Source organism: Petromyzon marinus, chromosome 33 (assembly GCF_048934315.1).
Source record: "Petromyzon marinus isolate PM22_M1 ecotype Great Lakes invasive population chromosome 33, UKy_Petmar_22M1.pri1.0, whole genome shotgun sequence".
NCBI lineage: Eukaryota > Metazoa > Chordata > Hyperoartia > Petromyzontiformes > Petromyzontidae > Petromyzon > Petromyzon marinus.
Window position 1 is genome coordinate 4,441,250 of NC_133699.1, and position 17,911 is coordinate 4,459,160.

Below are 17,911 nucleotides of genomic sequence, written 5' to 3' on the forward strand. Positions count from 1 at the left end.
ACACCCTCTCTCGCACACACACACACACTCCCACACCCTCTCACACACACACACACACACTCCCACACCCTCTCTCGCACACACACACACTCCCACACCCTCTCTCGCACACACACACACTCCCACACCCTCTCACACACACACACACGCTCTCACACCCTCTCTCGCAAACACACTCCCATATCCTCTCTCTCTCATACACACACTCCATAACTCTCACACAAGCACACTTACCCCCCCTTACACACACACTCCCTTACCCTCACACACACACTAACTCTCTCTAACACACACACTCGCTTATCCTCTCTTTCACACACATGCTAACTCTCTCTCTCACACAAGGCAAACACACACACACTTCCTAACAACTCACACACACACACTCCCTCACCCTCTGTCTCTCTATCACACACACTCCATACCTCTCTCACACACAAGCACACACTTCCTAACACACACACACACAAGAGACAAAGATCCCCCTGTAGCCTTAACAGACTGTTGGGACAAGTGCTGTTAGCGAGCACCTATGAAGGCCGGCACGGCACACGAGTGGGTGGCATACACCACGCCCGTCCGCCTTTGTCTCCCTAGTGGCAATGTTTTTAAACATAGCACCAGGTACTCATATGAGGCTGAGTCTACCTAGGGGAGGTCCAGGACCGGTTATGATAATCGTTAACGGTGTTGGCCGTGAGCGGGAATCGAACTCGGATCGCCGGAATCGCAGCGCAGTGCAATGCTAACCGCTACTGACAAGCACCATAACTCTCTCTCTCTAACAACAACCGCCATTCGCCACTAAGTGGCGGTGACGTCACCACGACGCTTGTGCCAGGCCATGTGCACCTTGAGGCCACGTGAAGTGTCGAACGCCCGCTTGGCAGGAGGTCACGGGGCAGACCCAGGTGCCACGGGTCGACTGACTGAGATGACTAGCTGATGCACCACCTGTGCCCCCTACTGTGCCAACCTGCTGTGCTTTAGCCACCCGGCGCTCCGCTCGTTGTTGTGAGCGTCGCTCCTCCGCCCTCCGTAGTTGTTGGAGGGCGACTGCCTCCAACTGCCCAGTAGCGTCCTTCACGAGCCTCCTCCACAGAGGCCGATCTTGACACCGCTGGTACCAGCCATGGGCAAGTCCTCTCAGTTCCACGTCCTCTTGTACCACGTCACTCCATCTCTTCTCTAGCCCGTGCCGCGCCCGTTTAGCCCCCTCGATCCGGCCGAACAAAATCTGTTTCGGCATGCGGTGGCTGGGCATGCGGGCTGCATGGCCCAGCCAACGCAGTCTTGCCTGCCGGAGGAGCTCACCGATGGGACCGTGCCCAAATCTTTCAAGGATTTGTGAGCTCCTCACACAATCCAGCCTGGTTAAACCCAGGATGGATCGTAGGCAGGCCAGCCTAAATGTTTCTAACCGGCGAAGATGTTCCATTAGGGGGGTCCACGTTTCGCAAGCGTAGAGAATGGAGGGAATGACCGTGGCCGAGAAGACCTGAAGCTTAGTGCGGAGCGACATACCAGGTAGCTTCCACACAGCGTTACGCAACCGATGAAAAGATATTGCCGCTCTACTGATTCAGGAGTGAGACCTCTGCTGTTAAACTGGAGTTAAACTGAAATATGTAACACACACACACCCTAACACACACACACCCTAGCGCACACACACACCCTAACACACACACACACACTCTGAGACCCCTTGACCCGGCAGAGCGCCGCGCTGCGCTCCGCTCGCCCCAGCCAAGCGACACCGCTCTCCCCCGACCCGGCGCGCGTCGTGTCGCCGTGACACGACTCGCACTGCCATTGTGACACACGCGTGCCATTTCACAAATTAAAACACACACAGAGACAAACATTCCCTGTATAGACTCAGCAGACTGTTGGGGCAAGTGCTGCTAGGGAGCAGCACCTATGAAGGCCGGCGACCGGCGGTGGGTTGGCCAACAGCCACGGCCGGCCGCCTTTGTCTCCCCAGTGGCGATGTTTACTCCACACCGCGCCAGGTACTCATTTGAGGCTGAGTCGACCCAAGGGAGGCCCAGGACCGGTTCAGATAATCGTCCCTGGGTGTCGGCCGCGAGCGGTAATCTAGAGATCTTCACTTAAAACTGCTCTAGAGGAGTTGTACATCCCTAGCTGCCACTGATATTCAGTGGCCTGAAATCAAATGTATCGCTCCGGATGACCGCTGCAAAGTATGATCTTGTGCTTTGATTATAGTGTGCTGATCTTTAAAGGTGCATTGAAAAATGTTGATATTCCTACTGATACTCCTGTTGTTATGGAGTGACTCATGCTGCCAGCTATGGCTGCAAAGTTTGGTCGTACATGTTACGTGTATCGTGTATTGTTAAATTTGAATCACAGTTCCTATGATCACTGTTACATTGTTTTATAGCTTTATTTTGGTGATTTCGAAAACGTTTTGGTTTAGCCATATTTGTTTGTTATAGTACAGAGTTAGACTGATAACTTTAATCTAAATTGTCTTATGGTATGGTTGTTATTGTTTGACTTGCATCCCACTGGGATTTTTGCACACAGCGTTGATATACGGTGCTTTTTGTGGAAGACTTTGCTGTTTTTCCCTGGATTTTTCTGTTGCGCGTAGTCACTTTAAGAAGTTCCTTGTTCATGTTTTTGTTGGTTGCGGTTGCACCCGAGTCAAGAGCCGCATGGCTCACAGGGGCTATACCTAATAAATGAAACTGAAACGGAAAACTCGGGTCTCCTGATGATCTGAACCCGTTCACGTGATTGCGTGAGTACCTATAGAGGACGGTCATATAGGATTGTTGCTATAGGATTGTTATCAACAGACGTATCTTTGACTAGAGAGGGAGTTGCCTGAACTCCGATAATCCGCGCTGTAGCCTTACGGGAATAAATGGAGTGAAAGTGTAAGCCCGTGCATACACATGTGAATGCACAGGGGCGTATACACAAAGGCAATGACAAAGATCCCCCGGTTAGCGTTAACAGACTGTTAGGGCAAGTGCTGTGAGCGAGCACCTACAGAGGCCGGCACGGCCTCTGTAGGTGCTACAGAGGCCGTGCCGGCCTGGGTGACCAGAACCACGCCTGGCCGCCTTTGTCTCCCCCATGTTAATGTTAACGCACCGCACCAGCTACTTATTTAAAGCTGAGCCAACATAGAGGAGGCATACTCGAGGTTCGGTTCTGATACGGATCACCACTGATGGTAGCCGTGAGCGAGAATCGAACTCGGGTTACGCGAGTCAGACAAAAATCTTCCTTTGGGGCAAATGCTGCTCGCGAGTCACAGACACACACACACACACACGGACACACACACACACACACGGACACACACACACACACACGCGCGCTCTCACGAAACGATAAATACCTAAATACAGCTTGACAAGTGAAAACCAAGAGTCGTAGGAATTACTGTATGATTCTCTCTCTCTCTCTCTTTTTGCGTCTCACAAAAGAACGGATGCTCAGAAAACAAAGATTGGATTAGCATTTGTCGCCAGTAAGTTCCTAGCAAGCGCACTATGCAGAGCCTTAATCCGATTCATTCTTCCCTCGCCCCTCAGCCTCACTCCTTTTCTTACGAGAAAGACAAAGATCCCCCACATAGGCTTTACGAGACCATAGGGGCAAGTGCTGTTAGCGAGTAGCACCTATGAAGGCCGGCACGACACACGAGGGGGTTTGGTGGCCAGCAACACGCACGCCCGGCCGCCTTTGTCTCCCTGAGTGGCGATGTTTACACACCGCGCCAGGTACTCATTTGAGGCCGAGTCCACCTCGGGGAGGCCAAACACACACACCGTGATCATCAGCCGTGATCATCAGCCATGCTTAATCCACTGCTGGATGAACGACTTCCCAAATCCGTCGCGACCTCTCACGATTCTGCCACGTAACAAAGACAAAGGTCCCCCGTGTAGCCCTTAACGGCCTGTTGGCGGGGCAAGTGCCTGTTAGAGCGAGCACCGACTATGAAGCCGGCACGGCACACGAGGCGGGTGCTCAACACCGCTCCGGGCCGCCTTTGTCTTCCCCCACCCCCCTCCCACAGTGCTGAGGTTTACACCCCGCACGAGTCCCGGAAATCCCAGGACCGGTGCAGATATTCGTCACCGTTTGTTGGCCCGCGAGAGGGAATCGAACTCGGCTCGCCGTCTCCCCCCCCCACCCACGCCGCCACCCCCCACACCCACGCCGTCTCCCTCCCACCACCCCCCACCACCGAGTTTACACGCCTAGAGTGCAGTCGCTGGTAAGGATACAAAACGGGCCGGGGAGGGCAGTGCGACGCCCCATTGTGGCCACCACACACTGAGTTTCCTGTCGTCTCGTAGCGGCCCCGGGAGATGGACAATGCAGAAAGCCCCCCTCGAGGGGGGGGGGGGGGTGGGGACCGCCGGCCGCCACCCCATCACTTGAGTCGCCCTAATTGCTGCGATCCTATTAAATAAATAATAACACGGATCTTGGTGAGCGTGCGCGCGCGTGCGTGCGTTGGGGTGCGTCCGGAGCGGTGGTGTTGCGGTTAGCGCTACTCTGCGCTACGAACCCGGCTACCCGGGTTCGATTCCCGCTCACGGCCAGCACCAAGTGACGATTATGTGAACCGGTCCCTGAGCCTCCTCTAGGTCGACTCAGCCTCAAATGAGTACCTGGTGCGGTGTGTAAACATCGTCTCCGGGGAGACTAAGGTGGCCGGGCGTGGTGTTGGCTACCCACCCCCTCGTGTGCCGTGCCGTGCCAGCCTTCATAGGTGTTCGCTAATAGCAGTTGCCCCAACTGTATGTTACAGGCTATACGGGGGATCTTTGTCTTTTGTGTGTCTGCGATGTGTTTGTGTTTGGGGGGGGGGGGCTGAGGGCGAGTGGTGGCGCAGTGGTTAGCGCTACCAACACCGTCCTAGGCCTCTTCCCTAGGTTGGCTCAGCCTTAAACGGTCTACCTGGTGCGGTGTGTAAACGTCGCCACTAGTGAGACAAAGGCGGCCGGGCGTGGTGCTGGCCACTCACCCACCTCGTGTGCCGTTCCGGACCTTAATAGGTGCTCGCTAACAACACTTATTACCCCAACAATATGTTCAGGCTATACGGGGGGAGGGGGGCGAGATCTTGGATCTTTGTATGTGTGTCGCTCTCTGTATGCATCTGTGTGCTTGTGTCCGCATGGCTGTCCGTTATATCTAATACGCGTGCTCCCGTGCCCACGTGTGTTTGCGCGAGTATCACTCGCGTGTCCCTCTGTGTGTACGCGCGCCTGCATATGTCTTTGCGTACACGCACACTTATGCGCGTGTGCAATGTGTGTCATTGTATGTGCACCCCCCCTCCACCCTTTATATTGAAACTCTGCTAGGAGCTCTGAGCGAGCGGATGCTGTCGCTGATTATATACACAGGTCCTGAGCAAGGAGTTAATCCTGGTGGTCTCGGGGTCATTATTTCAGCAAAATGTCCATTGTGACCCATAATCACTTCATGTAGGGCTATGCTTCTTGTGCACCGGTATTCATGGGTCGAGAGAAAGTGCCGCATTATACGCTGTTAGGTGGAGGCGTGTGTGTGCATACGGGGGGGAAGAGGGAGCTTACGGCATGTGTGTGAGACTGCGTGTGTGCGGCAGTGCTGTGACCTTCATTGGTGCTGCTACTCACTAACAGCACTTGCCCCAACAGCACGTTAAGCCTATACGGGGGATCTGCGTCTTCGCGTGCGCGGTTGTGTAAAGCGCACCGCTATTCCCGCTCGCGGCCAACACCAGCGACGATTTATCTGAACCAGTCCTGGGCCTCCCCAACGTCGACTCGGGCTCAAATTAATACTCGGTGCGATCTGTAAACATGGCCACGAGGGAGACAAAGGTGCCCGCGACGTGGTGTGCCGTGCCCTTGTGCGTCGTGTCCTCGTGTGCCGTTCCGGTCTTCATAGGTGCCACTCGCTAACGCCACTTGCCCCTAACACTCTGTTAAAATGCTATACGGGGGATCTTTGTCTTTATCTCTTTGTACATACATATGCGTGTACGAGGAAACACATATGTGTGATCGTGTGTACGTGAGTGAGAGATATAACGCGTGCGTTCGGAGGCAAGGCGGGGGTTGAATGGGGGGGGGGAGGGGGGAGTTCTGCACTCAGTATAGGCTCCCGGACGAATGTCCTTCTCACACCTTGGCGTGAATAATAGACCCAATGTTAGACAGATGAATTACATCGCATTCGGTAGAGGCACACCCCGAGTCTACAATGGGAAGCGAGAGAGAGGGAGAGAGGTGGGCTGGCGTGTGTGGGGGGGGGGACGAAAACCCACGCCCCGTGATTTCCGAGCGCAAACACCAACACTGGGCACGCGCACCATTCTATTTTTCTGCCTTAAAATGTACACGGACACACGCAATTGCCATTCAAATGCCGCTATTTTAATGGCTACGTTACGTGCGGTGCTCTGCCTCTGCACCACCACCACCACCAACCCGCAGGAACGGATCGCTTGGGCGGTGACAATGCATGCAGAGGTTCCGCGGTTCCAATCAATCTTCCGTTTCAGGTTTGTAAACGACTGTTCTTAATACTTATTTGCGTTCACTCACAGTGCACGTTCAATGTCCCCCCGGAGTCGATGTTTATTTTATTCTTAACCAGGTAAGGTTCACTGAGCTACACGGCTCGTTGTCAGAAGCGACCTGGACTCAATTGATAGCCCAACGAGGTGGCTAACGAGCCCAACGAGGTGGCTTATCGTTGTGGAAATGTACTGCAGACAAATCCTCCAAACGCGCGTTTCAAAATGTGGAGGGTAAACACCCGGAGGAGCCGCAGGAAAAAAATCCACGCGACCACGGGGAGAGAGAGAGAGAGGGAGAGAGAGCAGGCGTCAGGGTCGGGATCGAACCCACGACCTCCGGCAAACAAGGCGAGGTAGTTAACATCTCCTAGCCACCGCGGCGCCCCAATTAGGACATTATGTGCCGGCATCCGTGTCGACGTTTTCCGCATTACTAAAAAATAAATTCTCCCAAATTAAATTTTGATTTAAAGCTTTAAAGCTTTCGTGACTGCAAGGATTCATCTTCTTTGGTTCTTTCGGTAAAGTCACGTAGAAGGCCGCTTGTGTTGTGGCCGAAACGTCGTGATAATTGTATTGTGTTATTTTATTTTATCAATTTATTATTTTATTCTCATTCTACGTGACTTTACCGAAAGAACCAAAGAAGGTCTCCCAAATTACTCAATTTGATATATATATTTATTAGATGTGTATACATACATATCAATCATCGCCCCCAGCTGGCACACTCAGTGCCCCAAGTCACTCGAGACGACGAGACTCCCGTCATGTCCTCTTGAAGTTTCACCTGCTTACACAAAACTTTACATGTATATTATATAAATATAGAATATACACTGTGCACGACGTTTCAACGTAAAAAAAAACAACTGACTTCCGGTCTGCACTTCCAGGTAATTATGATTTCGTCCTTCCGATTTCCTTCGGTTCATCTGCACTCGTGGCTTTCCGGTCGTGAGACCCTCCTCCCCCTGCCCAGCAGCGGCACGCGTTCACAGCGGGCTTTGGTCTCGCTCCGTCTCGTCAGGCGGGGACAACGCCCGCTCAGCACATCGTGCCCCTCTGCCGCGTGGCATTGGCGCGGCAGACAGAGGGAGACACAGAGAGAGACAGAGAGAGAGAGAGAGACAGAGAGACAGAGACAGAGAGACAGAGAGACAGAGAGAGACAGAGAGAGAGAGAGAGACCCGTCACCACCCGACACAGCCAACTAGTAAGGGTTGTCACGTAACCAGAACGTGGCCAATTCGTCACTAGAACAGCACACCGGTGTGTTGGAGAGCCAAGCCACAACATTTACAATCTGAGTACGACGTTTCGCCAGTAATCACAACTAGCTTCATCAGGCGACAGCCAGGTTTGTTGGGCCCCCTAGCTACATATGCTGGACTTCAGGCCGAGCGAAGAATCAACGGTCAGAGCCTTTTTTTTTGTGTAGTCTTCAGTTCGTCGCCTTCTCCCCTCGCGCACCTCCGATTAGCATTGGTTGGCTATGTACGGTGCGAAAGAAGTTCAACGTACGTAGAATGTTACGAGATGGGCTCGGTTCTCGGCCACGGCTAACACCGGTGGGCGAGTGAAGTTTGAACTGGTGTGGTCATCCACGATACCAACCCGTGCTGACCAAACAACCGACATACGTGGAGAAGCATTGATCTACCAGTCGGTTCATCACGAGCTGTAGATTATATTACTCCGGATAATGGATAACAAAAAAAAATAGAAATATAATTTTTTATTTTACCAGGTAAGACCCACTGAGCTATATAACTCTTTTTCAGAAGTGACCTAGCCACAAACGATGGGTCAACGAGTGACTTATCACGCAGAATGTATAGCAGACGAAGACATTACTCCAAACGCGTGTTTATAAATGCGAAGGTAAACAAAAAAAACCGGAGGATCCGGAGAAAAAAATGCACGCGACCACAGGGAGAGAGACACGCAATCTCATAATATACAACAGGCGTCAGGGTAGGAGTTGAACTCACGACCTCCTGTATAGCCGGCGAGGTAGTTAACATCTCGCCACTGTAAGTAACAGCCCTGTCTGTACCCGTCCCACTGCTGTATGTATGTCCTCCCCACGTCGTTACGAATCGTCGGTGTTTATCTGACCATACTTCGCCAAACGCCGCTCACAATTGGCGGCTTGCTGTGAAGGAGGAGGTACACAAACAGACACAAAATCCAAACATGCCGCGTGTATAAAAACACACACACACACCAACCACAAAAGGAAGATATTTACTAAATTGTTAAAACAAAAAAACATCTAAATACAAAACCCCACCGACGAGATAAAGTGCTGCCACTTAAATAAAAACGCTCCGGAGTCGAATTGCAGAAACATTAATCCCTGATCCCGTGGAACATTAGGAGAGAGCATGGAGCGAGCGAGCGCGCGCGCGTGCGCGTGCTTCAGACCCCTTGGCGTCCGTGCGCGCGCCCGCCGGAGTGCGCGCGCGCTCCACCCGACACCACCGCTTGATTACCACGCGTAGCTCGACCCCCCCTCACCCCACCTCACCCCCCCCCCCCCGTTTCATTTATTTTAAAAGGGTCTCCGCTCGCGTGTTTTCTCTCCCGTCACGGATTTACCCTCAACGACAATTATGATTTCTTTGTATTCTATTTTTTTTTCTTCCGCTGTTGCTGCCGCACTCTCATTTAGTTGCGGGCGGGCGTGTGTGTGTGTGTGTGGGGTGGAGGGGGGTGGTGTTATTGAGTGTGCACGCTCCTTTTTCTTCCGTCGCATGCTGCAAAAACACGTGGACACAGCCGACACCGGAGAAGTACGTTTTGCAATTCTCTCTCTCTCTCTCTTAGTCCCTCCTTCTCCACCGCCCATCAAACCACCCCTATCCCACCCCGTGCCCCCCCTCCGCCCCCCCCCCCCCCCAGCAAACAAGACGCATTGTCGTCGTCGTCGTTATTATTATTATGTTGCCCCGAGTGACCGGATAGACTTCAGCGAGTGTGTGCTCATAGGCTGGCTGTGGCTTAGCGTGGCCCCGTGAGATATGTGGTGGCAAAGGCGTGAGATTACAAGACGGCCGAGCTGGGGGGGGGGGGGGCTCTTGTACACGTGCGTGATAAGTCGGGCACACACGTGTGTGTGTGTTTCTTTGTTTGTGTGTGCGTGTGTGTGTCTTTGTGTTGTGTGTCTTGGTGTGTATGTCTTTGTGTATGTCTTTGTGTGTGTCTTTGTTTTTGTTTGTGTGTGTGCGTCTTGGTGTGTGTCTTTGTGTTGTGTCTTGGTGTGTATGTCTTTATGTGTGTCTTTGTGTGTGTGTGCCTTTGTTTTTTTGTGGGTGGGTGTCTTTGTGTGTGTGTGCGTGTTGGTGTGTGTCTTTGTGTGTGTGCGTCTTGGTGTGTGTGTCTGTGTGTGTCTTTGTGTTGTGTATGTTGGTGTGTATATCTTTGTGTGTGTGTGCGTCTTTGCGTGTGTGTGTCTTTGTGTGTGTGCACACCTCTGTGTCTGCGTGGCGCTACGAAGTCGTGTTCACAAGATTATTGCCGTGACTTTCCCATGGTTTGGTCTGGCATGCGCAGAGAGAGAGAGAGAAAGAGAAACTGGAGTCTAATTGAGTTAACGGGCCAAAAGTCCATGCGTCTTCCTGGCGAGGACGATGTATTACCTCTCCGTCTCACGCGCGTATCGTGTTCTTTGTTTGTGCCAAACGGGAGCAGCGAGCCTACGATGAGATGTGAGTGAAATGTGTTTCAAACAATATTGCATGTGCGCGATTGTACTTGGGAGTGTGGGGAGCAGTGGTGCAATGGTTCACGCACTGCGCTGCAAACCCCGACGACCCGAGCTCGATTCCCGTTCACGAGCAATGTGACAGTGATGATTATGTGAACCGGTCATGGGCCTCCCCTAGGTCGACTCAGCCTCAAATTAGTACCTGGTGCGGTGTGTAAACATCGCCACTGGGGAGACAATGGCGGCCGTGCGTGGTGCTGGCCACCCACCTCCTCGTGTGCCGTGCCGGCCTTTATAGGTGCTCGCTAACAGCACTTGCCCCTACAGTATGTTAAGGCTATACGGGGGGATCTTTGTTGTGTGCGCGAGTGAGTGGAGAGCGGTGCGCATTGATTAGCGCGCCGCGCGCTATGAGACAAATCGGACGAAACATCCCCACGGGATCGCTCCTGAAAAGGGAGTCGTGGGATTCGCTGAGGATTGCCTCTCTAAACAAAGGTTGTCATTCTTATTATTATTACGACACCCTTTACGGGTGCCGCGGTGGCGAGATGTTAACGACTTCACCTGGCATACAGGAGGTTGTGGGTTCGATCTCGAGCCTGATGCCTGCTGGATATTTAGAGCTTGCTTATCTCTCTCTCCCCGTGGTCGCGTCGATTCCTCTCCGGGTACTCCGGTTTTCCTCTCCACATTTAGAATCAACATCACGCGTTTAAGAGTATTTGGCTGCGAGAAATGTCCACGTGATAAGGCGCTTCGTTGAGCTCACATTTGTGGCCAGGTCGCTTTTGAAAAAGGAGCTATACACCTCGGTGAGTAAACATAAAAAAATAGATAAAATGAAGAAATACGTAAATTGTTATTGTTTTTGTTGTTGTTGTTGTGACGAGGGGAGTCGGCGGGTGCGTAAGTAGCGTGTGACTTATCTGGCACTTAAACCGCTCAAGCAACGGCACCTTTCCGTCGGCGGTCTTCGCGTATGAACTGTGTCACTGAGTGTGGTCAAAGTCAACGCGGCGTGACCAAAGGCTGCCGGGCGTGCGCGGTTTGCTCATTAACAGCGCTCATTTGCGCTTTGGTACAAGAGGGTTCATCAGGCAGTCTTCGTGCGGTAGTACAGCGGGCACGGTGGTGTCGCGGTTAGCGCGCTACGAACTCGGTGACACGGACAAGTGACGATTATCTGAACCGGTCCTGGGCCTCCCCTAGGTCGACTCAGCCTCAAATGAGTAACTGGTGTGGTGTGTAAACATCGTCACCGGGGAGACAAAGGCGGCCGGGCGTGGTGTTGGCCACCCACCCCCTCGTGTACCGTGCCGGCCTTTATAGGTGCTCGCTAACAGCACTTTCCCCAATAGTCTGTTCAGGCTATACGTGAGTGGGAATCGAACTTGGACCGCCAGGTTCGTAGCGCAGCGCGCTAACCGCTACACTACCGCTCCCCACACACACACACAGACAGCACGCATACCCGAGTCCACAATAGGCAAGCTTGTCCCCTTATAAACAATCTCCTATAGCCTCTTCCCAGGGCAAGATCGCCACGGTGGATGTTATTAGGAAAACAGGATTAGCGTAAAACGGGAGGAAAATAGCGGTATTAAAGGGCCCTAAACAATTTCCCATCTGTGCGGCCACCCCCGTGGAGGGGCCGCGTAAGAGGGATTACCCAAGGGGGGATTACAGCGAGCCCGCCGGCGGCTGGGTTAAACAACCTCGCCTATTGCTACGAACTCCGTCAACATTATATCGGTGCGCACAAAGACGAAGATTCCCCCCGTGTAGCCTTGAACGGACCGCTGGGGAAAGCGCTGCTAGCGAGCGCCTATGAAGGCCGCCAAGACACACGAGGGAGTGATGTGGTCAGCGCCACGCTCGGCCGCCTTTGTCCCCCTGGTGGCGATTTTTACCTGCACGGCGCACCAGGCACTATTTTGAGGCTGAGTCGACCTAGCGGGGCCTGGCCGCGAGCGGTAATCGAACTCGGGTCGCCGGGTTCGTGTCGCGGCGCGCTGTTCGCGACCCCACCGTTCGCCCCGAGGTACACACAGCGCAGCAGACACGGGCATTCAAATGCACTGCACTTGATGGAATTTAAACGCAGACAGGCAGGGTTGATCGATGATCCAGCAAACATCGAGTCGCCCACTCTCCAGTAGTCACTCGGCTCGCTCACTGACGGTGAGTCGCCTCCTTATCACTCTTCTATCGCTACTACAACGGTTGCTTCCTGCACTCGGCCGCGCACCAGCCAGCCAGCCAGACAGGAACCCAGGCGGCAAAACGCCACTCTGATATCGTCTGAAACGAAAGGCGCTGCCTCAGTGTGATGGTTCGCACCCGCTGGATTTGCAATCCAGAGGTTGCCAGCGCGGTTCGATTCGATCTACCGGCGCAGCAGTTGAAAGGAATTCGGGGCGAGTTTGTTAAAATCGCTCCGCGCCTCCGTCCACGCAGCGGTTTAAAGGAGTCCGCTGCAGTGATGTCGATCCACAGGTCGCGCGCGTGGTGTGGTGGGGTAAAGTGTGGGTACGCTCACTTCTTCCAAAACCCCACGTATGTATGTTAGACTTCTTTCGCACCGTACGTAGCCAACCTTGCTTCTCGGAAGTGTGATGATCAGCATGGAAGAGGAGACCGAATACCACTCTAGAGTTCGCTCTGGCGGAGGCTCTTCCGCCAGCAGTGGCTTGAGCGAGAAACTTGCCGGGCTGCGCCTTTACCTTTAAAGCGATCAGAATCCGAACCAGAATATTGTATTGATACTGGAAGAATCCGATGAGCTATGAAGCTCGTTTTCACATATGTCACAACAACAACTAATTCAAAAAGACAACAGGAGTGCAAAGTCAATGAAAAGTAAACAAATCATGAACTAACTAAAAAAATGTGTTTGTTATCTTACTTGGCAAAGCCCACTGAGCTGCAGTATTTTATTATTTTACGGAAGCGACCTGGCCACAAATGATAGGCCAACGAAGTGGCTCATCACGTGCACATTGTACAGCCGCCAAATACTCCAGACGCACGATTGTGAGTGAGTGATGATGAATGAATGAGCGCAAAAGCACCACGTGCCGACTCGGGACTGCCGCTGATGCTTCGAGACGGATGCCGCTTGACCAACAATCGGAGTGGCTCGCGCTGCGAGCTCTTAACGATGACGCGACTGAAATCGACGATCCATCCCGGACTCTCGGATGAGATCGACACAACGCACGTCTCGCTAGACCATGGGGGGGGGGGGGGGGGGGGTTGGCGAACCTGCGGATACGGAGCCGTGTCGCGACGTTACGTGCGGTAGCCGCGTGTACTCGCATTGCATTGCGGTTCTCAAAGTGTCATTAAGTTTTGTAACCGAATTCGAAATAAAAAAAAACGTCTCTTCTTGTTACGTCGGTTGCCCAAGCCCTGCGCTCGACCCAGAAGTCTCACAACAGGCGGCTTGTTAGTACCGTGAAGGCGGAGCTGATCGCCCAAGGACAATGAGCGCTCCTTGCCATCACCGATCACCGCGCACGCCTCTCCCCGGCAATGCAAAGAGACGAGAAAGATCCCGCTCCGTCTCGCCGTGCGTCATGTTCGCTCCGTCTCCCCGTGCGTCGTGCCCGCTCCGTCTCCCCGTGCGTCATGTCCGCTCCGTCTCCCCGTGCGTCGTGCCCGCTCCGTCTCCCCGTGCGTCGTGCCCGCTGCGGCTCATCGTGCGTCATGTCCGCTCCAGTTAACGATATAATGCGTTGCACTGAGAGTTGTTCGCTGTTATGTGCGAGTGTAAATATAGTTCCCATTATCAAGCAGATGTTGGATGAAGGCCTCCCCACGCCTTGTCGGTCGTGCAGGTTGCTTCACCATACTTCACCACGCTGATCAGTGCTAATTAATGAAGGGGGTGCCCTGCCCAGGACCGGTTCAGACATCGTTGTTGGGGCGAGGGCTGTTAGCGAACTTTTCAAGGCCTGCAGGGGCGCAATAACGGGTATTGTGGCTAACACCATTCTCGCTGGGTTCGTCGAGCAGTGCGCTAACCACCGCGCCACCGCTCCACTTCCCCGTTATTGGTTACCAGTTAATTACGCAAACTCTAATCAGCGTCTCCAGATAGAGCATCAATAATTATCACGCTGGCAGACTCGACCTCGTGGCTCGGGATTTGGTTGAACACCTGGCAATGTGGTGACGATCCTTCCTCTGCTGATGAGGCCCAGATGGTCGAAACCGGCACAGATTTTTTTCGTGCTTAAACCACTGCCGCTTGATCGTACTGGTCTGTAAAGTCAAATCAGCTGATGGACTACAAACAAACTCTTGCTGTCCACGTCACATTCTAATATTCATTGCGCGCCTCTTAATTTACACCTGGAGCGCTGATAAGTGAGAGAGAGAGAGCGAGCGCGTGAGTGGGCCGGAGAGAATAAGAGGAATAGAAGGGGGGTGTGGTAAGTGGTGGGGGGGTGTGGTAAGTGGTGGGGGGGGGGGGCTCTGTGGTGGGGGAGGGTTTGGACTGTGGTTGGAAGGGAGTGGGGATGGGGGGGAGTTTGTTTGTGGGGGGCCGGGGACGGTGACTACATTCCCAGTGCGTACGGAGGTGGCGCGCCGTGGCACGGGTCGCGCGCAGTGTCGTGCCCGCGCACACGCGCCTGAGCGCGCCGCTCGCTTATCCGTGAAAATGTCAATGCGAAAGCCATAATCGCGCCCCTGCGTCGCGACTCTCAGATGGCCTCGAGCCACCACCGCAAGGTCGCGGTGGTGATGCTGGCGGTGGTGATGGTGGTGGTTAGCGTCTGTGCGTTCGCGTTAAATTGCCTGCTGCTATGACACCTCCCCCGTGACACACACACAGACACGGGCGCGCGCGTGCGACTGCGTGTGTGTGTGTGTGCGTCTGCGCGCGCACCCAATGATTGTGATTAGTTTACACAGCAAGTAGCAATAGCGACTACAATCCGTGTGTGCGTGTAGCACGGAAGAGATGACATCAATTCGTGTGCAGGTGCTAGGTGGATTATTACATCGCAGCGATCGTGGGAGGTGGGGCCGAACGATTTCGGGCAGGAGGCGGGGGGGGGGGCATTCATTCAGCAGTTAATTGACCGTGGCTGATGATGCCGATGATGATGATAGCCCTGCCACTTCACTGCTTGATTAAGACCACCACGTACCGTGTCGGTCACGGGGGTATTGGGGTGGGGGGGAGGTTCGCGACCACCACCACGATGATCTACTGGACGATCTGTGAAACTACTGGACCTGGACACGTGTGAAAAAGAGCTTTATAGCTCATCGAATTCCTCTCGTATAAATAACTTTTCTGATTATGATACGACAGATCAACGATAATAATGATCGTATCAGACACCCACGATGATGATGATGATAATGATTTTGGTGATATGATAGATACACCCATCATGGTAATGACATGACACCATGATAAAGATGTTAATGATATATCAGGGATATCCATGAAGGTGATTATGATACTAAACACTGTATCAGACAGAATCATGAGGATCATGCTGGTGATGCCACACATACTTTTACACAAAGTAAAACTATCACGACAAACTTCACAGTCCGAGGTTCATTCACCGTCAAGCAAAGGCAAAGATCCCCCTTATAGCCTGAGTAAACGTTACACTACTGTCTCCCCAGTGCTGATGTCTTCATACACCGCGCCATGTACCCATTTGAGGCCGAGTCAACCTAGGCGAGACCCAGTATCGGGTTTAGACAATCGTCACCGGTAGGTATTGGTGGCCGTGAGCGGGAATGGAACTCTGGTCACCGGGCTGCCTAGCGCAACGCTGCGCCGTGCGCTAACCGCTGCACCACCGCTCCCTGCGTCCGTTTTTCCGTGCCTCCGTGCGTCCGTGCTTGTGCGCGTGCGTGCGAATGACCACGCTCGAGCCAGGGAGACGACATCATCGGCGCGTGTGTCGCGCTCCTGTCGCTGTTGCGGCCTCGTCTCCGCCTCCCCCCCCACCCGCTCGCTCGCTCGCTCGCTCACCGCGAGGGTTGTCGCCGCGCGCTCCGCTCTGCGCCGTGAGCGCGTCGCATGCGATACGGCGGCGTCCGCCTTCAACTTTACGGCGCTCCGAGAAGACGCCACTCACGGTCGCGCGGAGGAATGGGAATAGACTGGGGGTGGGGCGGTGGGGGGGGAGATCGAGGGGAGGGAGGTGAGAGGGGCGGAGTACGAGGTAGTAGGGGGGCATGTAGATGGAGGTATAGTGGGGGTTAGTGGAGATGGTGGGTGAAGGGGGGGGGGGTGAAAGAGGTCAGACGGCTGTTGCAGAGTTTGCGTTTAGAGAGGAAGGTCTGGGGTGGGGGGTAGGGGGAGGAGGTGTGAGTGAACAGCAATCTATGGGGGGTGGGGGTAAGGTAGTGGTGTGAGTTTGTGTGAATTACGAAGGCGGTGGTGGTTGCGAGTTGATGGAGAGAGACAGCGAGAGCGAGTGAGCGACTCGAGTGAGATCGCCGATCGTGCAAACTCACTCACGGGAGACGGAGCGTGGCGCGTCCACATTGCCCCCCCCCCCGCCTCTCCACCACCACCTCCCTCCCGCGCGTCTGCGGATTTTACGCACACGTGGAGGGACGCACGGGCGGACGGACGGACGGACGTGCTGGTTTTTTTTGTGTTGGTTGTTGTTGTCGGTGTTGTCACCTCCGCAGCGACAGGCGTCCCTTTGGCTCAAGTCGAGCCGACAGCGGCCCTTCGCCTCGGATGCGACAGCGGGCGAGGCGCGGGGCTCGGCACTCGAGAGACAGCCATCACGCCTCGTCAGGGGCGGCCCACCGCTCGGGGGATGTACGGGGCGAGGAGAGAGCGCGACCGACTCAAGTCGATCGCATTCCTCCTCGCGTCCTTACCTCGCCGGCGATGGGATGGGACGCGCGAGAGCGGACGAGCGGCTGGGGCCCGGTGACACGACGCGGTTGCTGGGGCGAGCGGGTTGCGCTACCCCCATCCCCCCCCCATCCCTCCCCCATCCCCCCCACCCCCCTCAGCTACTCTACTGATCGTCCGGGCTTCGGCGCGCACGCACAAACGAGCCTTATGGCGATACCCCGGGGGTACCATAGTACCCCGGCTCTCGCATAATGTCCGCGATGCAGTCATTTGTAGTCTCTGTTGATGGTCGGCGATGCGGCCATCGACTCATCTCGACGAGCTGCGCTCACGATGCACCACCGCTACGGTGCGTGCCGCTAGCGCTCAGGATTTCGGCGCAATCGCCCTCGCTGCGTTTCTACTCCGTCGCGGAGTAGCACCACCGATGTCGGATTGATCGGTCACCCCAGTCGCGGCGTTAAGCGCAACCACTGGAAAAAAAATGGTGTCCCAGAAATAAAGTATTTAGTTGTCCCGGCCATTTGGTATAATTTGATACCCCGGGGTACCGCCAATGAGGATCATGTGTAAAGACTACGACTCCTCGTTACAGCCTCAACAGACTGTTGAGGGCAAGTGTTGTAAGCCAATGGCACTTCTATGCAAGCCGCAACGCCACGCGACGGAGTGGGTGGCTAGCAGCACGGCCGCCCGTTGTCACCACAGCGGCTATGTTCACACACACCGCACAAGGTAATCATCTGAGGCTGAGTCGACATAGAGGAGGCCC